At 39.1% G+C, this 23294-nt stretch overlaps 1 long non-coding RNA gene across 1 annotated transcript; it reads left to right on the top strand.

Annotated features, from left to right (window-relative positions):
• The first annotated feature begins 4872 nt into the window (after window positions 1–4872).
• Window positions 4873–13652, top strand: LOC150057220 (uncharacterized). The gene is made up of 3 exons (XR_016537156.1): window positions 4873–4899; window positions 5000–5088; window positions 13598–13652. It is a non-coding gene; the product is annotated as an uncharacterized LOC150057220 (long non-coding RNA).
• The last annotated feature ends 9642 nt before the right edge of the window (window positions 13653–23294 follow it).

Raw genomic sequence — 23294 nt, 5'->3', positions numbered from 1 at the left:
CCATTTTATTCTTTCTGGTGAAAAATCATAAAAGCATGGTATCAACTTGCTTTTGTTTATGCGAAGCCCTGGAGGTCCTACTGATTAGTAAGAGCACCCATTTATTTATCTCAAGATAGAGTGGTTTGAACATTTGGATGGGGCTTAATGGAGTGGTTCCAATGATTAGATACAGGACTGGCTACTTCACTGGGCTGATCTGGGCATCTCTGATGAGTTGCCGCTCATCTGAGGACTAGCTAATCTGAATTGGCTTTTCTGATTGCCTCTCTGTTATTATGTCTCTTCTCCCAGGCAGCTAGATCTTGGGGACCATTGAGATGGCCTTAGGAACAGCAAGCAAATGAATGTAATTACATTAATACTAAGTCTTCAAGTGAGTGTGAGTGGCCTTGAATTCATTAGCTAAGACAAAAATGAATTACAAGAGCAGTCTGGATTCAAGGATCAGAAAATAGGCTCCATCACAGGATGAGAGGAATTGTGTCCCCATATGTAGTCTTTCAGGGAGAAGAAAGCCATGTCTAAAAATATATATGTTCTTTCACATAGATTCCCTGATAATTAAATAAGGGAAATCCCACTTTTGGCTCTGTAAGTGACTAACTTAATTTTAAGCCCCTTGAAGCTCCTTACTAAGAAAGTACATAAAATTTTGGGTTAGGGATATATGTACATATGTATTCACATACAGTGAATTCCTGTAGTAATTCCTACTGTTTTTCCTTAATGAAATATAATTGGAGATCTGTGTATGGGTTCATATATAATGTATTTACATTCAGTGGTCAATGACAGGAAATGCTCTGATGGGTGATCACTCAGTGTGTGAACATCAATGAATGTACTTGAAGTAAGTTCCTGGAATTCTCAGCAGCTTCATCCCATAAGAGTACTGTTGTGTAAGCTGGGCATCAGTTATCCAAACATAGCCTCAGGACTAAAGGTCTCTTTCCACACACAAGGCAAATAATAAATGCTCCACAATTCTTATGAGACAAGCGAGCAAGTCCTAGTAGTAGAGTGCTTTCCTAGTATGCATGAAGCCCTGGGTTCCATTCCTTGGTATCACATTCACAGAAAAAGCCAGAAGTGGTGCTGTAGCACAAGTGGTAGAGCCCTAGCCTTGAGAAAATCCAAGGAGAGTACCTGGCGCTGAATTCAAGCCCCAGGATTGGTAAAAAAAAATAGTGTAAGAGAAAATGTAGAACCTCACTCATCATCAGAAAAATGCAGGTGGAAACCACAATGTGATAGCACTGCAACATTCCACAAGCATGACAATTATTGAATAGTTAAGAGGTAACACATGCTAGTAAACTTGTGGAGAAAGATGGCCCATGGCAAGCTATTGATGGGGATATCAGTTAGCATAGACATTCAAGAAAACAGTGTGAAGATTCTCAAACAAATCACACTTCAATGATCCTGGGATCCAATCATACCTCGACTGGGTATTGATGCGACTTAAAGAGATCATTATGTGGCAGACACATATGTACCCCTGGTTAAAACTCACTGCTCAGCAGTGAATAGCCAAGGGATGAAATCCACCTCTTAAGTTTCCATTCCAAGGTGAATGTTGTGGCACCTCTACATGATAGTGCATTGTTTACTCCTGCAAACAACTGTCTTTGTCAATAACACAAAAGGAGAAGTTATATGTTAATAAAATAAGCCAAATGGCAAGTATGGAATATGTGAAATAAAAAAGCATTGATCTCAATGAAGGTGAGGCTAGACTAGTGAATATCAGAAACTTGGGTGAGTCAGAAGGAGGAAGGTTTGATCAAAGGTTGATCAATGAGCAAGAGGTTATAATGACATAAGAGGTAACTTTTCGCTGAGCTGTTGCACAGTAGATTGATTACACACAACAGCATTGTGTTATATATTATTAAAGAACAAAGTATTTTAAAGTTTCACTATGATGTTATCAAATGCTTGACATAATAGTTGTATTTAACCTGATTTATGTACATGTATGTATGTGTTTTTGTATGTGTATACGCATATACATGTGTGTGTCTCAAAATCTCATGCGATACTTAGTAATATGCATGACATTTATTCTTCCGTATGTATCAATAAAGAACAATACGGTACCACATACCTAGAAAAAAGTCGGAAGTGGTGCTGAGGCTGAAGTGGTAGAGTTCTAGCCTTGAGAAAGTCCTAGGACAGTGCTTAGGTCTTGAGCTCAATCCCAGGACTGGCAAAAAACAACAACAACAAAAAAACAATTGGTGTTTAACTGAAAAACTATCATTATGTAATGCATGCTTATATAAATAAACCTTTACTGATGCAGATTCCACATTGCCCTCATCTTACATTTGTCTATTAACGCAATTATGTATGAGGGCATGCAATGAACACCACTATCAAATTGTTGACAATGTTCTGGCATTTATAATCACTTTTCAAACACTGAAAGTGTTCTTTTGATTTTTGATTGGCATAGATCAGTTTTAATGTTTCTTGAGTTTCTCATAGTAGAATCATATGGTAGCTCTTTTGTAACTGAGTTTCTACCAGCAAAAGAAATTCTAGTTTTGTGCCCTGGTTGTTCTTTTAGAAATAGGATTAATATTTATGGATCTATGGAAAATGCACGCACAGAAAGTATAGTGTTATATACTGCTCCAAAGTGTCATGAAATGCATTATATTCTGCAAATCCATTTGGTAGAAAGGAAAACATGCAACTATGACAAAATAAAGCTGGAGGAAGAGATGTAAATTTGGCAGCTGGAAGTTTTTGAGTGGACATTTTATAGCTCATATGACTTTAAATATTTGAGTTTGAAAACAATGAGGGTAAACATTGTACTTTGTGTTGATCTGTACATCATAAACATAACACTGAACAAACTTAATTCCTGAGGAGGCTAAGCAGGTCATATGCTCCTGCTTGTCCTTCAAAGGGAAGAAGGTTTCAGCATTGTATTTTGCACAACACTGAATATAGAAAGAAAAGGGTCAGAGTGCAGATGCGTGGGACACAGCCACAGTTACTGGAGAAACAAACACAGTGAGGAAGCATCAACAAGTCTGGCCACTTCTGTATGCAGTCAGGCCATGTCCCTTTGCCCCTAAGTCAAGTAAAAGCTACTTTTGCTGGAAAATACAATGTGTTCTTGATCTTAGCCATGCTCCCTTGCAGTCACTTCATAGATATCTAGGGATCCAGGAAGAACAGGATTTATAAAACTGCAAAAGGCAGACTGCTTTCCAAACACAATGCCTTTTCTTGTCATCTTGAAGAGAAAAATCCAGAACTATAAACACTGGCCAGGCCTCCAGAGACAAAGGCTAAGGGCAGGTCATTCAGACTGAGACTTGGACAGATTTAACATGCCTACCTTAATGCCTCCGATACCTTCCTGTTTAATATGAGGGTCTATCTGGAGATAGACAAGAATTAGAAGGCATGAATGCTTGGCTGCTTTGTCCTTCAGAACAAGGGGGGAGCTAGTGTATACTCTTAGGTCAAAAGAAGCATTTCGCAGACTTGAAGAAGAAGAAAATCAGAAGATTAAAGCTGTGAGAAAGCGTTTTCAAAAGTAGACAGCATGTTTTACTAGTATCTTTAAGTAGTTGTACAAAGGAGCCACCTTCAACAATATAGTTTATGAATGTATTTATCTTTTTTAGGAAGTGGCTCGTTTCTTCAACACCAGACATCCTGAGCATTATTTTGTATACAACCTTTGTAGTATGTATATCACTTTAATATATTTGCTACTGTAGATATGTAAGAAAGTCACCTTGGGTATCTTTCATTTAATTGTAAATAGTAAGTAGTAAGAAGTCAGATCAGAAATCTCTGTAATGCACTGGTGCTGTGTGAGCTTGGCAGCACATTCCCTAAGAAAGAGATGGGCCAGTGAGACCGAAGAGGCAGACTTACACAGGAAGTACTCAGGAAAGATCTGCTCGTGCTCTTATTCTCAATCAACTCTTCCTGCCTTTCATGCCAGATTGTATCACAGACAATTCAGCAAGTATGTTCTATGATCCACCAGAAAGGGTTGGTGATGAGAACAAGGTGCATGATGAGAAACGACAAAAGAAAACAGAAGAAAGAGAAGAATGTGCCCCCAGTTTCTCTGCTGTGTCTGTCTTCAGTTTTTCTCCTGTCTAGACATTAACACCTGTCTAGATTTTTTTATGGTGGTATGGGTTTTTTTTTGTACTTTATTTAGGGTTAATGTATAGAGGGGTTACAGTTAGATTTTTTTAGGTAATGGTTACATTACTTCTCAAACCGTGATACCCCTTCTCATGTTTTTGTCTCCCTTTCACTGTCCCCTGATTTACCAATCATGATTTTTATGTACATTTTTATTGCATTTTATTGTCAGAATAAACATTTAATGATATTTTCACGGACTGAGCATTTAGACAGCACCATTAACCTCTGCTTAGTGGTACCTATGTAGTATGATAGAATAAGCAGTCTAGAAGATAGAATAAGCAGAATGCAGGATGATAGGATATGCAGTCTGGAAGATCGAATAATCACTCTGTTAGAAGGTTAAAGGTAAGGAATATAAAGCATGAGCTGATTTTAGATTACTTGGGATGAAAAAGTCTTTAAGGACAAGAATCTGTCCCTAACGTCCTTCATGTCTCTTTGGCTCTTTGGTCCACTGGTCTGCCTGTGTTCCTCTCAGGACCTTTGTGCTGGTGATGTTAAAAATCATTTTAGAACAATGGAAAGGAGATAAGAATTCCTAAGAGAAATTTTAAACTTCGTTCCTAACTTTCATGTCAGTAGGCATACAGCTCTGACACATATCTCATTTCTTTCAGGCGAACGGTCTTATGACCCAAAATATTTTCATCACCGTGTGCAGAGAATAATGGTAGATGACCACAATGTCCCCACTCTTGAGTAAGTCTGATGCCACACTGATGGTCAGAAAAGCACTAAATTCACTGGGCTTGAAATTTGGGAATGAATTTTAATTAACTAAAAATTTTTGTTAAACCAGAGAGATGGTTTCCTTCTCTAAAGAAGTCATTGCCTGGTTATCCAAGGATCCTCACAACATCATCATAATTCACTGCAAAGGTGGAAAAGGTAATGATGCTTTCCTTTCTGTCTCCTTTGTAAAAAGATAGTTGAGAATAAATATTGACGGGCAGTAGGAAGATACCTACTGCTACTCCTCAGATAGATTCATCATTGCTAACATATTAATCTTGTGTTTAAAGGATGAAAGAAGCAAAGAATACTAAAAGGAAAATAGAGAAGGGGAGGGAAGAACAAAGGAAAAACTAATGTAAAGAAGGGAGGACAATGAGCTACTTCCCTTAATTGCTGATTATATGGGTTTCTTCCATTTTGGTTTACCCATGTATACCTGCCTCCCCCAAACAGTGTTCAACTTCAGGATGGTATTGCATTTGTATCTCATTTGCAGCGATGCCTTTTTCTTCTTTAGCTGACAATGCTGCACTTGTGTATCATGTAAATGTAATACTTTCCTCTTTATATACAATGGGGAATGCTGAATGAAGCTAGTTGACAAATGCATTCTCGCCTTGGGCTTTTAAGATGCTCTTCCCCGTTACCTACTGACATTGAGAATTGTTTCATAAATCTGTTGGCCACTTTAAGGTTTCGTTTTCAGAAATGTCTTTCCAAGTACTGTGTCCTACCACACTGCCTTTTGATTCTTGGGAGTGTGGGGTGATTTTGTATTGTTTCTTGGCATTACTATGGTCGGAACCCAAGGCCTCACACGTCCTGGGGCCCTTTACTACTGGAGCCACTTACATTCCTCATACCTGTTTGCTTTAGTCATTATTCACATTGGTTCTCACTTTTCATCCTGAATCCAGAAAGGCCTAGACTGCGACCCTCTTTAACTTTTTCACACACTTGGCTTCATGGATACGTACTGTGATGCTCTACTTTTTACTTGAGAAGAATTCTTGTATAGATTTGGGCTTGCCTTGAATGACAAACCTCCCCATTGTCTATATCTGAATAGCTAGTAATACAGCCACTATGGCTGGCTTTGTGTTTTGTGAGCATTTGTTTGGTTTTGATTGAGTCAGGATTTCCCTAGTCTCAAGCTTGTTATCTTCCTGCCCTTACCTCTGTGTGCTGAATGGCAGAAATGGCCACCATACCTCCCTCTTTGTCCTGCTTTAGGAAAGGTTAATGTATTGTCTTGCTATTTGTGTTGTTTCTTAACCCATTTTGGAGATTCTCTGGTTCCATAGCATATACCTCTTTGCTCAGCTGATTATCTACTTTATTTTAAAAATTTTAGTGTATAGAGGGGTTACAGTTATATTTGCCAGATAGAAGGTGCCAAACTTCTCACACATCTATATCCCGTCTCATGTTTTTGTCCCCATTTCCCTCTGCCCAACCCCTCCCCTGATTTTTCCCCCCTATATCAAATACACAAGTAAACATCTAGATAATATACCAGGTAACAAAGTGGGATACTGTAACAATATGAGATTAACCAAAGGGCAACACAAGAGTAGAGAGAAGAACATAATACATTACAATAACAGTCACTTATAATTAAGCTCTTGTTTCCATGTCCTGGTAGTCCATTAATTTGGCCTCATCCTATATGGCATTATGTCTGCAGGATTTGAGCTACTGTATTCCTCAACTAGGGGCATCCTAGATGTATACTAATTATTACAAATGGGAATCCATTGAGCCTATGTTTCTTTCAGTACTTCACTTAATATGATTTTTTCCAAGTTTTTCCATTTCCTTACAAATCGTGTAATGTCGTTCTTTCTGATGGCGGCATAGAATTCCATTGTGTATAAATACCACATCTTGGTGTTTCAATCATCTACTGAGGAGCATATGGGTTGGTTGCATACCTTTGCTAGGGTAAATATTGTGGCAATGAACATTGTTGTGCTAATGGCTTTAGTATGTCCTTGTTTCTGGACTATTAGGTAAATGCCAAGTCGTGGAATTGCTGGGTCATGGGGTAATCTATGTTTAGCCTTTTGAGGAACTGCCACACTGCTTTCCATAGTGGTTGAACGAGTTTGCACTCCCACCAACAGTGTAGTAATGATCCCTTCTGGCCACATCCCAGCCAGCATCTGTAGTTATTGCATTCCTTATCATGCCATTCAAACTGGAGTGTGGTGGAATCTCAAAGTTGTTTTGATTTGCATTTCTTTTATGGTTAGAGAGGTTGAGCATTTCTTCATGTGTCTATAGGCCATTCTTATTTCTTCTTCAGAGAAGACTCTAAGTCTTGGCCAATCTTTTTATAGGATGGTTATTTCTTTGGAGCTTAATTTTGGAATGATTCATTTTTTTAGCTGTAGATATATTTTAGATATGAGGTCTTTGTCTGTTGTATGATTAGTGAAGATCTTCTCTTCCTCTGTGAGCTTTCTATTTAACCTGCTACCTATGTCCTTTGACGTACAGAAGCTCTACAATTTAATGCATTCCCCTCTGTCCTAGCTATATTTAATTTTTTGTGCTTGTTTGGTCTTTATTAAGAAAGTTTCAACCTGTGCCAGGGGGACTTAGTGTATCTCCCATTCCTTCTTGTAAAGTTTTTAAGACCCATTTGGAACTAATCCTAGTGTAGGGTGACATAGAAGGTACCAACTTTAATTTTCTGGAGGTGCTTAACCAGTTCTGCCAGCATCACTTGTTGAAGAGGCTGTCTTTCTTCCATTCTATTTTTTGGGCTCCCTTATCAAAGATTAAGTGGCCATAGGTTTGTGCGTTGACTTTTGGGCCTTCAATTTGATTCCATTGGTCCTCTGTCCTATTCTTGTGCCTGTACCAAGTTGTTTTGATTACTGCAACTTTGTAATAGAGTCTGAAATTTGATATTGATATTCCTTCAGAGTTGCTCTTTCTGCTATATAGGGTCTTTTATTATTCCATATGATATTGTGGATTTCTTCTTCAATTTCATTAAAGAATGACATTGGGCTATTGATGATTATTGCATTGAATTTGTACATAGCCCTTGGCAGGATTGCCATTTTCATGTTGTTAATTCTTCCAATTCAGGAGCATGGGAAGTTTATCCATTTCTTCAGATCTGCTTAAATTTCATTTTTCAGGTTTTTGAAGTTTCCATCATAAATGTCCTTTACATTCTTAGTTAATTAATTCCTATGTATTTTATTTTCCTTGAGGCTATTGCAAACGGAGTTGCTTTCCTGATTGCTGCCCCAGTCCCCTCATTGCTGGTATACAGGAAGGCTGTTAATTTTTGAGGGTTAATTTTATACCCTGCTACCTTGCCAAAGTTTCAAATCAGCTCAAGCAACTTGCAAGTAGAATCTATAGATTTCTTTAAATAAAGAATCATGTCATTTGCAAAGAGGGAAAGTTTCACTTCCTCTTTCCCTGTTTGGATCCCCTTTCTACTTGCTTCTTTTCTTATTGCTCTGGCTAGGAATTCTATACTATGTTAAAGAGAAGTGGAGAGAGTGGGCATCCTTGTCTCATTCCTGAATTTAGTGGAAATGGCTTTAGCTTTTCACCACTAAGTATAATGCTAGCTGTGGGTTTGTCATACACAGCCTTTATTATACTGAGGAATGTTCCATGGATTCCTAGTTTCTCCAGAGCTTCTAGCATAAAGGGGTGTTGGATCTTGTCAAATGCCTTTGAGACAATCATGGAATTTTTGCCCTTGCTCCTGTTGATGTGTTGAATTATAGGAATTTACTTGCGTCTATTGAACCAGCTTTGCACCCCTGTGCTGAATCCTGTTTGAGCATAGTGTATAATTTTTTTTTCGTAGTGTATAATTTTTTGAGGAGTTGATGAAGATGGTTGGCCAGTATTTTGTTGAGCAGTTTTGCATCAATATTCATCAAAGAGATGAGTCTTTCTTTGATGAGTCCCTATCTGGTTTTGGGATGAGGGTTAGGGTGGCTTTGTACAATGAGTTTGGCAGAAGAGTGTTCACTTTCAATTTCATTGAAGAGCTTGAGGAGTATTGGTGTGAGCTCTGTTCTGATGGCCTCATAGAATTCAGCTGTGAATTCATCTGGCCCTGGGCTTTTCTTGGATGGGAGGTCTCTTATTGCCATTTCTATTTCGGGACTTGACATAGGTCTGTTTATTTGGACTAGGTCTTCTTGGTTCAGCTTGGGTATGCTAATATTGGCTAGAAATTCATTCATCTCTTCTAGATCATCAAATTTGTTGGCATAAAGTTAGAAATGTATTCCGTTATGATGTTCTGTACCTTGGTAATTTCTGCTGTGGTATTTGCATTCTTGTCTATGATTTAGTTTAATTTTGTTTTGTTTTGTTTTGTATTTTGGGGTCCTCAAATCTAAACTATATCAGCAGCTCAAAAAATTGAATGACTCCAAAACTAATCTCCAAATTAACAACCATCCCATTAAAAGATGGGCCAAAGGCGGGGAGTTTGGCCTAGTGGTTAAAGTGCTTGCCTAGCATGCACAAAGACCCGGTTCGATTCCTTGGTACCACATACATACAAAAAAGCCGGAAGTGGTGCTGAGCTCTAGCTCAAGTGGTAGAGCTCTAGCCTTGAGAAAGTCCAAGGACAGTGCTCAGGCCCTGAGCTCAAGCCCAGGACTGGCAAAAAAAAAAAAAAAAAAAAAAAAAAGATGGGCCAAAGACTTACAGAGAGTCTTCTCTGAAGAAGAAATAACAATGGCCTATAGACACATGAAGAAATGCTCAATATCTCTGGTCATGAAAGAAATGCAAATCAAAACAATTCTAAAATTCTACCTCACTCTAGTTACAATGGCCAGGATCAAGAAATCTAGTAACAACCGATGCTGGAGGGGATGTGGCCAGGAGGGATCAATACTACACTGTTATTGGGAGTGCAAACTTGTTCAACCACTATGGAAAGCAGTTTGGCATCTCCTCAAAAGACTAAACATAGATCACCCCATGATCCAGCAATTCCACTACTTGGCATTTACTCAATTGTCCAGAAACAAGGACATACTAAATCCACGAACCCAACAATGTTCATCGCAGCACTATTTACCATAGCAAAGATATGGAACCAAACCAGATGTCCCTCAGTTGATAAGTGGATCAACAAGATGATGTGGTGTTTATACACAAGGGAATTCTATGCTGAGGTCAGAAATAATGACATTGTCCCACTTGTAAGGTAATGGAAAGACTTAGAAAAAATCATATTAAGTGAAGTAAGCCAGACTCAAAGGAATATATGCTCAATGGTTTCCCTCATTTGTCATAATAAGTAGAAATCTTGGGCTCTCCTAGCAGAGATTTACAATAGAACAAAATCTAGTAAGCACCTCCAGGATGTAGAAACAAAAGCCATATAATGAGTGATTGTTGTCCTTAATGTACCATGTTATGTCTCATCTCTTTTGCTGTCCCTTGGTTATCTCATATTATTACAATATTTCACCTTGTTATCTGATATATTTTATATATACTTAACTGGTCATTTGAAATTGGATAGGGAAGGGAGGAAATCAAGATGAATGGGGGGATGGAGGAGGGAAATGGGGACCATGACATGAGAATGGTATCAAAGTTTGTGAAGTAATGCACTTTTTATCTGATAAATATAATGTAACCCTTCTATCAATTACAATAAAAGATGTATGGAAAAAAAGAATCCTGTCATCTGCAAAGAGAGAAAGTTTCACTTCCTCCTTCCCTATTTCAACTTCCTTTATGTTTAGCTCTTGCCTTATTGCTCTGGCTAGGAATTCTAATACTGTATTGAACAGGAGTGGAGAAAGTGGGCATCCTTGTATCATTCCTGATTTCAGAGGAAATGGCTTTACCTTTTCTCCATTTACTTTTATGCTAGTTTGTAGGGTGGTGGTGTAAGATATACTGAGGAATGTTCCATGATTCCTACTTTCTCCAGAACTTTTTGCATCAAGGGGTGTTGGATCTTGTTAAATGCCTTGTCTACATCTATTTAGATGATCATGTGATTGTTGTCCTTGCTACTTTTGATGTGATGAATTATATTAACCCACTAGCATGTATTGAACCAGCTTTGGATCCCGGTGATCAGTCCTGTTTGATCACAGTGTATAATTTTTTGATGAGTTGTTGAAGTTGATCGGCCAATATTTTGTTGAGCAGTTTTGCATCAATATTTATTAAAGAACTGGGTCTCTGGATCTCTTTCTTTGATGAGTTCCTGTCTCGTTTTGACATGAGGGTTAAGCTGGTTTCATAGAATGGGTTTGGTAGAGAGCCTTCACTTTTAACTTCATTGAAGATTTTGGGGAGTATTGGTGTGAGCTCTTCTTTGAAGGCCTTATAGATTTCAGCTATGAATCCTTCAGGTCCTGGGCTTTTCTTGGATGAGAGGTCTCTTCTTGCTTTTTCTATTTCATTACTTGAAGTGGGTCTGTTTAGTAGATTTAGATCTTCATGCTTCAGTTTGGTTATTTCAATATTTGCTGGAAATTCGTCCATCTCTTCTAGATTTTCAAATTTGTTGGCATGAAGATTTGACAAGTAATCCCTTGGGATGCTCTGGATATTGGTAATTTCTGTTGTTATATTGCCCTTCTTGTCTGTAATTTTGTTTATTTAGGTGTTCTCCCTTCATTTTTTGATCTGATTTGGTAAGGGTCTGTCAGTTTTGTTAATTTTTTCCAAGAACCAACTCCTTGTTTGTGGATTCTGGGGTTTTTTGGATTCTTAATTCATTTGATTCTGCTTTACTTTTAATAATTTGTTTCCTTCTACTAGATTTTGGTTGGGTTTGGTACTCTTTTTCCAGCATTTTAAGTTGTACCATTAAATTGTTGGTTTGAGATTTTTCTGTAGTAAAACGTATGAAACACACACACACACACACACACACACACACACACAGCACACACACACACAGAGCTCACCACATCCAAAGTCACAAACAAGATATTCTATAAAATGAGAAGTTACCTTGTAACTTATAAGACCTATAAAACTTACAAAGTAAGTCTATGATTAGTGTTTTGAAGAAGACCCTCCATACTGATTTCTCTAGTGGATAGACTAATTTCAAACCAACCAACAGTATACTAATATAGTTCATTCTCACCTTTCTGTTCCATACTTGCCAGCCTTTGCTATTTTTTTTATGACTTCCATTCTGCCTTGGTGTGATGAAATCAGCTCAGATTCTATTTGTATTTTCTTTATGGTTAAAGAAGTTGAACATTTCTTTAGGTATCAATTAGCCATTTGCATATCTTCTGAGAACCAGACCTCAACATGAATGACTTCTCACCTGGCATTTAAGATACTTTGTTTTTGCCTATGTGAAAGTTTCACCCAGGCACTGGTAACCCATGCTACTCAGGAATGTGAGATTTGTGGCAACTCAGGCAAAAAAAAATCCCTAAGATGGTTGTCTCTGTTTAACAAACAAAAGGCTAGAAGTAGAGATAATATGACTGAATTGGTAGAGTACCTTCTCTTGATCAAAAGAAGCCAAAGGAGTTCATGAGTTGAAGCTCCCAAGACATATACTCACGATGAGATCCATCCTCACTGGGAAGGCATGTCCTCAGTCCAAAATATGTGACTCAAATTGGCAAGCTAGAAAAGGCAAAGGCTAAGGAATTGGCTAGTAAGCTGGGTTACATATGCAATGTTGATTTCTCTGATGAAAAATGTGTACTTTTCAGGTGAAAGGGTATGTTAAAAATTAGATTATAAGGATGAATATAGAAAGAGAAAAGAACATATTTTCAAACTTAAATTTTGTAGGACAAAACTAAGATATAAGTAGAAGGTAACAGAAGAGACTTAGTGGATGAGTGATTTGAAGCAGGAAGAAGTCAAGGACTTGCTATACTTGTCAAAGTATTTGCTACAAAACACTATCACACACACACACACACACACACACACACACACACACACACACACACACACCCAGGCAGAGGCAAAGAGAGAGGGAGAAGAGAGAAAAGCAGGCATGTAAGCTGAGGTAGAAAGTAAGCAAGAACACTACAGCAAAATACTTAGAATTACATAATCTGAGGAATAGGAATATGCGTATTCATTATGCTTGTCTCTCTATATTCTTATGTTTGCAAATGTTCACAATACAATTCAAATAATACAATTACATAGGGACTATAGTTCTAGTTGATAATGTGGGTTCCTGCTTGCATTTGCACTCAGCACCTGGCACGTGCTTGGCCAGCATTCTCCCACTTCAGGTATATGCTCAGCTCTGTTTTGCTTCAATGCTTTTTTTAGATAAAGTATCCTACATTTTCCTGAGCTGGCATCAGTCTGAAACCCGTTTCTATGTCTCCCTCCCAATGAGGGCTGTAGATGTGAAGCACCCGGCCCATCTTGCTGGTTGAGAATGGGGTCCTGCTTATTTTGCCTAAGCTGGTTGGAATCATAACCATCCTGATCTTCCCACCTGGGAATCTGGAATTATACATGAGGACCAGAGTTCTTTTCATTACATTAATGAAAAATAAAGTCTTACTATTTCTCAATTGGAAATTTTGAGACAGCAACACTTCAGAAGAAACAGTACCAATACCAAATGCGTATTTGTGAGTGTATTTTTACACTGGAACAAAGGTTTCTTGAACTCATTTCTGCTCTTTTCTAGGACGAACAGGAACAATGATATCTATTCTACTTCTTGCCACTGGCACATTTTTAACTGCAAAGGTAGGAAAAAGGTTTTGATACTTAGTCTTTTATATGTATTGAATTTGCTAGTTCTGAAGCATTCATGGTAAAATATTAAGGAAATGCTTAGCTCATGGTGATTAAGTGAAAGTGAAAGCCTGGATTAATGCAGCCTTGTTTAATATGCAGTTATTTACTGGACTTGTACCCTTGTATTCTTGTTCTGGGCCAAGCCTATAGTGAGAGCAGTGAGACACAAATGCAAAGGAATGTCCAAATTCAGAATCACTAAGAAGAACAGCATTTTAAGGTATATTTTTACCATCTATAAGTAGTTGCCATTCAAAAAAGCAGTTTGAGAATTCAGTGCATTTTGAGTAAGGTCACTCGTTCATCATTCTCCTCCCTCCATCTCAACCCACTACTTCCTTCCTACCATTTCTTTAATGTTGTAGGATATACACATGACTTTGTAATTCCGTATTTAAGAAATAAGAATCAACGTTTTCTAAAAAGCTGTATCCTCATTAACTGACTTATGTAATTGTAGCCTCTCTGTATAACACCTTTATAATGAGTTTTAAAAATATTTTTTATTGTAATTAATAGGAGGGTTACATTACTTTCGCCAGATAGAAGGTGCATTACTTCACATACATTGATACCCTTTCTCAAGTCTTGGTCCCCATTTCCCTCCCCCCACTCCCACCCTCATCTTGTTTTTGCCCCTTTCCTATCCAATTTCAAATAACCAAATACGCATATATACAATATATCAGATAACAAAGTGAAATACTATAAAAATATGAGATAACCAAGGGACAGCAAAAGAAATGGGAGATAACATAGTACATTAAGGACAACAATCACTCATTTTATGGCTTTTGTTTCTATTTCCTATAGGTCCTTTCATTTAGCGACATACTGTATGTCCTTATGTATCTAGGTTTTGCTCTATTGCAAATCGCTGCTAGGAGAGCCCAAGGTTTCTACTGATTATGACAAATAGGTGAAACCATTGAGTATATGTTCCTTTGAGTCTGACTTACTTCACTTAATATGATTTTTTCTAAGTGTTTCCATTTCCTTCCAAATGGAGTGATGTCATTCTTTCTGACAGCAGCATAGAATTCCATTGTGTAAAAATACCACATCTTGTTGATCCACTCATCAATCGAAGGGTATCAGAGTTGGTTCCATATCTTTGCTATGGTAAATAGTGCTGCAGTGCACATCGTTGTGCTAGTGGCTTTAGTATGTCCTTGTTTCTGGACGGTTGGGTAAATGCCAAGTAGTGGAATTGCTGGGTCATAGGGGAACTCTATGTTTAGTCTTTTGAGGAGCTGCCATAATGCTTGAATGAGTTTGCACTCCCACCAACTGTGTAATAATGATCCCTCCTGGCCACATCCCCTCCAGCATCTTAATAATATATATATATACATATATATATAAAGAAATTAGGCACAATAAAAATGTGTGATGGAAAAATATAGTCTTTTCAATAATTGGTATTAGGACTTCCATATGTAGAAAATTAAAATTGGGTAACAAAGTGAGATACTATACCAATATGAGATAACCAAGGGACAGCAAAGGAGATGAGAGACAGCATAGTACATTAAGGACAACAATCATTCATTACATGACTTTTGTTTCACTATCCTGGAGGTCCTTTCAATTAGCTTCACATTATATGTCCTTATGTATCAAGATTTGGCTCTATTGGAAATCTCTGCTAGTAGAGCCCAAGGTTTCTACTGATTATGACAAATGAGGGAAACCATTGAGCCTAAGTTCCTTTGAGTCTGGCTTACATCACTTTGAAAATTGATAGGGAAGGGGGGAAAACCAAGACGGGTGGGGGGTGTGGGGGGGGGGAAACGGGTACCAAGACATGTGAAAGGGTATCAATGTATGTGAATTAATGCACCTTCTCTCTGGCAAATACCATGTAACCCTTTTACTAATTACAATAAAAAAAAAGGTAAATGAAAAAAAAAAGAAAATTAAAATTGGATCCTTGTTTATCACCATGCACCAATATCAACTCAAATGAATTTAAAGACCTCAAAGTCAGGCCTGAAACATTGAAACTATTGCAAGTTGGAGTAGGAGAAATATTAGAACTGATAGGCATAGGCAGGAACTTTTTGGAAATAGTGGCAAGGCCACAGAAAGTAGGAGAGACTTGACAAATGTGATTATATCAAAATAAAAATTTTCTGCACAGCAAAGAACATAGGTGCTAAACTAAAAAGACAGCCAACAGACTGGTAGATCTTTACCAACAATATATCTGACAAAGTCCTAATATCCAAAATATAGAAGAAGCTCAAAAATTAACATCTCCCCCAAACTAATGAGCTAATCAGTAATTTGGCAAAGGAGCTAGAAAGACCTTTCAAAAAAATAATAAAGTAATTTTTAAAAGAATCAAAGGAAAGGTGGGCATTGTAGACTTGTGCCTGTAATCTTAGCCACTTAAAAAGCTAGGAACTAAGAAAGTTCATAAGTAGCTCTGTCCAAAGAGGACAGATAAGCACTGTGATTGTATTAACCCCTTTTCTGTAGGACAGCCTGGAGTATTTCGGGGAGCGCAGAACTGACAGAAATGTGAGCAGTCAGTTTCAAGGAGTAGAAACTCCTTCCCAAGTAAGTTTCTCTTGTCACAAAGTTATTTATGGGGAAATGTTAGTGGCACATTTAGCCTGGTCGCATCTGTAACCCTTCTTTAACAATCAATGATGGCAGAGGACTTGTGACTCCTAACCATTTCCTGATCTTTGGAGGCCCACATCTGTAGCCTCATAGGCTACTTGGTTTGGTTCTCTGCTGGGGCCTACCGGCAGCAAATTGGGGTTCCTGAAATATGGGGCAGGGACTGGAAACAATAGAAGAGAGACAAACACATGGGGTTGGTAGGTCTGCAGCCCAGGTAAAGACTGCAGCCCCCTTTATCCTCAACTCAAGGCTTATATCCCTTCTTGAAACCAGGGAACTTCCAGGTGTTACATTCATATGGTAAATCTCAGGTCATTTAAACAGAATAAGGCCAGAAAACCATAAGACAATAAAGCAATTGTCTGATGCAAATCAAGGTACAGTTTGATTCCACTCTGGCTCCCAACAGTTCTCAACAGAGCATCACACATTCCATTTCTTATTCTTTATTCCCTACAGCTTCTGGAATTGAGTCCCCTCCCAAAAAGGAAGGTCAAATATCTGAGGTTTTCTGATGCCTGAAGATGATCTCTGGCTAGTAGATGATCTACTAGCCATTGGTTTCCCTAGAAAGAGAGATTGGATCCTTCACCAGTTTTTGCTAAGGCAATGAGCAATTCAAGGTCTTTAGAACACTGCCAGGATGGTTTTGTGATGACCCCAGTGTAGGGGAAAGAAGAGTGCAGAGAAGAGAAAGAATGAGAGCTCCTCAGACCAAGAATGAGAGATAAAGACACACAGAGATAATGGGAGTATGAAAGAAGAAAACAGAATGAACTGGGAAAATAAGTATTTTACAAATCTTGTTCCAGCAGACATTATCATATACTTTCATTCCATATTCTTAACATTGTTTAAACTATCCACTGTTGTCCTATTTTCCTCTGATAATACTTTATTATGAAAATATGAAAAATCCCAATTATATTGGATAGGAGTATTGGTCACTATAAAAAAAATAACTGACCAAAGAACTTAAAGTGGGGAAAGATTCATTTGGGCTCACAGTTTCAGGATTTACTTTAAGGCCACTTGATCCCATTGCTTTGGGCCTACACTGACACTGAACAATCATGTCAAGGAGGCGGGTATTGTGGAGAAGGATTGCTCACCTCAAGGTTCCCAGGAAGCTGAGGAGAAGGAAGGGTTTGCGACATGATCCATCCTTCCAGTGACTTCTTTGGTTTCATGAGGCCCCAACTCCTAACATTTTCCCCACCTCCTACTAATGCTTTAAATTTAGGAAGCCCTCAACGAATGAACTCTTCACAAGTGGCACTTTATCAGGGGAGCTAGATCTCTAGCTCAACTTCTGGCTAAGTATATAGAGATGGATTATCTCAAAGTTTTCAGCCCTGGCTGGCATTATTCTTCAGTCCTCTCAGCTTCTGCCTCCAGAGTAGCTTGGATTACAGACATCAGCCACTCGCATGCAGTACAAGTGCTTTTGCTAATTGGAAATGTGGCAGTTCACTTTCTGAACTCTTCTCAGTTGGTTCATCATCAGACATCTGGAGTTTCTCAAAGAGACTTCTAAGAAATCCTGTTTGAGCAACTTGCTAGGAGCCAAACAGTATTGAAAGGTTCCCTTACCAAAAAAAAAAAAAAACCATATTGGAGAAAAAGGCAGATAAAGAATCTCTTCTCTGTAGAGGACCCCTCACTAATGGTACAGAATCATCTAGTGCAGCTATGTGGAGATGTCATTCCTCCTGATGAGGAACTATCTCCCAAACCATAGTCCTTTCTCTAGTGCATGACAACAGATTGTGTCATCGCTGTTTCAGCACCTTCACTGTTCTCATGGTCATAAGCAAGCCTAGAAGCAAGGGCTTGTTCTTTCCATGTTACTGTCTGCAAGTCTCAGCTGGGCTCTTTTTCCACAATGAGGAAAATACATAAGAATGTTGATAATGTAAGGGCTCATTCTAAATGTTGTCTTCCTTTCTTACTGCTGTTCACAAGCTGAAAAAGAGAAGGAGATTAGGATACTGACTTTACATCTGGCATTCCCACTAAAGTGGAGGCTTTTGTTGCTTTACAGAGTCGCTATGTCCGCTACTTTGACATCTTGAAGAATGTGTTGAACTTGGAAATGCCAGTGAAAAAACCTCTTAAAATTGTGAAGTTTGTGATTTACTCCATCCAAGGTAAGTGCTTTAGAAAGGAAGGAGAAGACAAGAGGATGTGCGATCCACTATTTGGGAGGGTTTTGCTTATGTTATGCAAATGATCCTACATCACAGCTAAGTGTCAATGCATGTGACCTTCTCCCTCTTGAGCTGCCATGTCAGCTCTCCTTAGATGCCTCTCTTATCCCTTACCCATTTCCACTTGAGGGGAGGTTCTACCCCTTGCGTTCTGTTCTCGATGTTCTTGTCTCAACCTAGGATAGATTTTTTTTCATAGGAGAAGAGAAGATTACAGAACCCAGTAGAGTCCTTCTTTCTCAGACTCATTTCTCCTTCATGGTTCATCTCAGCATTGCTGGCCCTGCCTCATTTTCTTGGCCAGTCCTTCCAGCGGCCCTTTCTTCTCAGAACTATAGTCTTTTCTCTCTTTCCTCCTCCTCTAAGCATCTCCTCACTATCTTCTCCATCAGGATGCCTTATTTCATTTGTTACCACCTTTGGCCAGGTCATATGCTAGCATTCAGCTGGGGTTGTGAGCAGAAAAGACAAATAAGTGCTTAGATTTTAAAAAACCAACTACAATGCAGGGGTTCTCAAGGCTCTTTACCTAAAAGCCTCCTTACTGAGAAGGCTGACATGTGGAGGACCACAGTTTGAAGCCATCCCAAGCCACTCTGAGTCTCCAATTGCAACCAAAAAAAGCAAAATGGGGGCATGCCTCAAGTGATAGAGTGTCAGCTAGACAAGCTGAGCAGGTTCAAGACCCAGACTTCAAACTCTGCTACTTGCAAATACAAAAGTTAGACTCTGTTGCAGGCCAGGTTTAGGTAGTACAGACAAGGTTCCTAGAGGGCAGCACTTGGATTCCCCTGATTGCCCTTGTTTGACACTCACACCTGAATCTCCATGGACATAGAACAGGTTTGGAGAACTTGTTCTTCTACTAGACTCCTCTAGCAACTGCCAAGTTGGTGCTGTTTCCAAGAAATCAGACTGTCTAGTTTAGACTTCCCAATATTGCTGGAAAGACCGGCACAGACCACCCAGTTCTCCAAAGTTTTCCCCTGGGTTCTCCATCTCAGTCTTCCCACAACTGGGACTACAGGCTTGGGCCGCTCTACTCTTTTCCTAGATGAAGTCTCTCTTTACCCAGGCTGGACTAGAAAAATAGTAAAAGAGGTTATTTATTTAGAGCTAGAAACCTAAACATGTAGAAGAAGGTGAGACAGAGAATTTTCACTTCATTTTGTCTGTATTTTGTTGGTGGGTGCATGGGGGGATCATGGGATTCCAGCCCAACCTGTGAGTTGTACCTGAACTCTTCAGCTCAAGGCTACGACCGTACCCCTGTTCCTGGGTGTTGTCCCTAAGCTCTGCAGTACCCTTGAGCCAAGCCCCACTTCCTGTTTTCTGGAGGTTAGATGGAGATAAGAGTCTCGGGTCCTTTTGTGCCCAGGCTGGCTTTGAACCTTGATCCTCAGATCTCAGACACTAAGGAGCTATGGTTACTATGGAAGCCACTGAGCCCAGCTTTGCCTGTATTTTTCAAGGATGAAATTCCTTTGTGTGATGTAAATTGTTTAAATGTGAGGAAAATAAAGGCTTAGCACATTGTACTTGTGCATTTCAGTGGCTTATTGCTAGAGGATATCAGTAGAAAGCAGTTGGACAACTGGAACAAGGGAGAGGAGAGTGCAGCAAAAGCCATGTTTCCATCAGAAATCTTTCTGATGATAGTGTTTGATCCATGAAATTAAGAGACACCAAAACAAGGCAAGATGAAAACCCAATCAGACATGCTTCATGTTAATGTGAAATAGGCAAGGTTGAAAGGAAAAACTTCATTGTGGACTCTGAAACCAGATCTTGGAGGAAAGGCTAAAGGAAGAGGGGCCATTTGAACTGAGGAAAAGGTCACACACCCTGGGTTCACGTTGGTTATCCTAGCTACTTAGGAGGCTGAGAACTGAGGATTGTGGTTTGAAGCCAACCCAGATAGAAAACACTTATCCCCAATTAATTATAAATATTCCAAAGTGAAAGAGTGTCCCATCCAGCGGGACATCAACTAGGGCCAAGAACCTAGAGGGAGGAATGAAAGGGACAGGAGACATGAAGAAGGCAGCAAGACAAGCATCCTGATCAAGCTGCCAATTTTATTTTTCACACAAGGGTTTATATGCCTCTTCAGGAGAGGGATTGGGGTATAGGAACTGCTCGGGGGAGGGGGTCCGGTAGTAGGATGTTTGCTTGGGGTAGAGGCCAGGTAGTAGGATGTTTGCATATCAACGCAAGCAGGCATGTGCTGCTTAGTGACCTACTTACAAGATGCAAGCACATTCTTACAGTAAGAATTCAGGGAGGGGGAGAATGTCCCCGATCTCCTCCCGTCATCTTGAAATAAGTGAGGGGCAAGGATTTAGGCAATATCTGAATTATGGTAGGCATTAACCTGAGAGGGGGGACAGAGGCCCTGATTCCTAGAATGGAGGCCATGTTGAGGAAGAAGCAAGACCCACTGGCTCATGTATCTGTCTTTCTGCTGAGGCCAAGCATCTATTTGCGGGGGAATGGTTTTCATAGATGCCAACCTCCATGCTATTGGGCGTGTCCCTAGGAGACCCCGAGACTGATGGCTGTTTAGGCTGTCTCCTCGCAGTCTTAGCTGCACCTCATGCAAATGCTTACACCTGTCAACGGTAGATGCATATCCCTCGGGTGGGGATTACGGTTCCTCTGGGGGCCCCATAGTCCTCATACCCATTTAGCATCTCCCTCATCTAGGCTGTTCAGCACTGGATGGAAAATTCACCCATCCAGAGTCACCATAATGGCTGGAACCAACTAGGGGACTTTGAGTTTAGCACAGAATGTCCCATCACCAAGAGTTTTTGGTTCCAGTCCTCTCAGGAAACGGCTGTGGGGTGGTGGTAGAATCAGGCAGAACAGAATATGTGGCAGCAGTTTCATCTCTCAGTAACTCCAATGGAATGTCACACCTCCTGCTGGGTTGCCTGCAAATTTCTGCACAAACTGGTTAAAGAAGCTAAACCTAAGGCCTGACTTCGGTGAATTTTCCCAATGATTCCTTGGTTGCTTTTCCTGAGCACACTCATTTTGTCAGGCTGACAACCCATTAGTTTTTTTTTTTAACCTTTTCTTTTTTTTAAAAAAGAATTTATTAACGTTGATTTTTACATCATATTTTAAATGACAAGTTCAACATACAAGTGTTCAAGGAGGCAATCTCTATTTACAATCACTGGGACTTAGTATTTAGAACTTAATCACAATGAAGCTAAGGTTTGTACGTCATAGAAACACATTAATTTATGAAATAAAACATTATGTCTATAGAGTCATAGGTTTTTATGTCTATATAGAGGAGGAATTTAGATTAATGTGGAGAGAATAGGGGAATGCAGCCATAATATTTAACAACATATATCCTATGAGCCTAGGGAAATGGAGAAGATAGGATAGGGGTTGATATATCCATCAAGATATATTGTACTTATAAACTGATTGGTTAATGTAAACCCATTTGCGTAACCACCTAAGATACTAAAAGTATAAGCTAAAATGGCATAGAACTATTTGTCTCTAATGTACACAAACAGGATTGTTTGGGTATACCTGACCAATATTATCCTTGATATTGATTTATAAATTTGACTTAGAGAAAATTAAATTTAGATTATTATTATAGAACTCTAAAGGTAGCATTTCATAAGCAAGAAATTCTGGAAGCTCCCAATTTTTTTTTTTTTCCTAGAATGGTGATGTAGTAAGAATTTATCTTGTAGAAGATTAAGATATAATGATTTTTCTCTTTCTTTGCAATATTGTGAACTGCTTTAAGAGGCAGAAACCATTTGTAAAGGACAAATTCTATGCAAGATCAAATGATTAACTAAACCCACAACCTTAGCTGGCCAATATTTTCTCTCTTTATTCTCCATTGAGTTAACTGGCAAGACATTTTGCTCTGTACTCTAACAAACATATATGTTTTCTTTTTCACTTTTATGCAGGAGTAGGAGAAGGTAATGGAGCAGACCTGAAAATTGAAATAATAATGCAGCACAAGACTGTATTTACTTGTACTCGCCAAACCTGCACGGTGAGCCAAAGCTCATAAATGAGAATTCTCATGTTTGTTTCAAAGCTCCCAGTCAAGTGGCATGATGGTCTTCCCCAAAGTAACACTCACCAAAAAGAGACAGCTCTTGCCCTCTGTCACCATTCCAGTTGGCATTGCTTAGTTCAGATGCAAAGCAGAGCCTTGTTCCAAACAGTTTCTGAAAGATATTGTCAAACTGTGCTTCAGTTTAGTGCTGCTTCGAATTCACTTGTGCCCACAAATGCTAAGAATGTCCCCAGGAATTACTCGAGGCTTTAAATGCATACATCATGTCAGTATTTGCCATATGATCTTCCTTTTGATCATTTTGATCATTTATTACAAAGCTCTGATTCTCAAATGCAGTGTTCTTGAAAGTCACCTTGGCACTTGTGGAAGTGGAAAGTCATAGGTTCAAAGAGTGATGCAGAATCTGTCCACTCAGCAATGGGCTCAGTGACTGTCATTGAGATGTTTTGTTGGCTGTCACCTTGAGATCAGTAGAGACAGCATATGGACTGAGGAGATGCCTCTTTACCCACAGCCATTTCTGAAATGTTCAAGAAATTCTCAAGACTGTGTACCTTTTCTAGGAGAAATTGGCAAATTTCCTTTTTAATCCCAAAGGAAGCTTTCAGAATGATTCCCAGGTTCCTGTTGTAACTTCTGTACATGCACACAAGTGTAGTGTGTTG

Source organism: Megascapheus bottae, chromosome 11 (genome assembly GCF_031878675.1).
Source record: "Megascapheus bottae isolate mThoBot1 chromosome 11, mThoBot2.hap1, whole genome shotgun sequence".
NCBI classification, from domain to species: domain Eukaryota; kingdom Metazoa; phylum Chordata; class Mammalia; order Rodentia; family Geomyidae; genus Megascapheus; species Megascapheus bottae.
Note: the sequence above shows the minus strand (reverse complement) of the source record. Positions and strands in the feature narration are given on the sequence as shown.